The sequence below is a fragment of the Brassica oleracea genome, unplaced genomic scaffold, assembly GCF_000695525.1.
Source record: "Brassica oleracea var. oleracea cultivar TO1000 unplaced genomic scaffold, BOL UnpScaffold00285, whole genome shotgun sequence".
Taxonomy (NCBI): Eukaryota; Viridiplantae; Streptophyta; class Magnoliopsida; order Brassicales; family Brassicaceae; genus Brassica; species Brassica oleracea.
In genome coordinates this window covers 222,325-223,090 of record NW_013617415.1, presented here as the reverse complement: position 1 = coordinate 223,090, position 766 = coordinate 222,325, and positions in this window count along the sequence as shown.

The window sequence follows — 766 nt, the reverse complement described above, 5'->3', positions numbered from 1 at the left end:
ACAGGCCTGGAGCCGCGCAGGAACGACCTTCGGGTAAAAACCCTAGCGAAAAATCTCCCATCGAAAAGGGAAACCCTGAAAGTCCTCCGCCTCCCGCGAAGGATTTGGAGGATAACGAAGTCGAGCACGTCGATCTGGATCCTAGGGATGTCTCCAACGATACAGATCAGGACGTCGACAGACATCCAAGGAGGACCAGAAGCCGATCCGCTCGGGAAAGCTCTCCGTTCGACAAACCAATGACAGACGAGGAGGAAATCCTCTATTGGAACGAACAAGAAGAGGTGGCTGAAAAGCAAACCAAGCTTACTTGCGGCAAACGCCGACAGGCTCGGAAATCTGCTTGCGAGACGTCGGATATCCGCGATCTTCGTGACTATATCACCAAGACTGCGGCAGAAGTAAGAGCCGTGAAATCTCAAATCCATCACGCTACCAGCGCTGCACCCGTGATCGACAGTCTGCTGGAAGGGGCTCGGAAGACCCCCTTCACCACTCGCATCTTAGATATGAGGGTATCCAATCCAGGAAAACTCAAAGTACCGAGGTACGATGGTACGACCGATCCAAAGGCGCACCTTCAGGCTTTCCACATCACGATGGGAAGAGCGAGGTTGAAGGACGGCGAAAAAGACGCCGGCTACTGCCGCTTGTTCGTCGAGAATCTAGAAGGGGCAGCCCTCGAATGGTTCGCACGCCTTAAGCGAAACTCTATCGGAAGTTTCCGACAGCTCGCATCGGAATTTCTCAAGCAATACTCTATGTT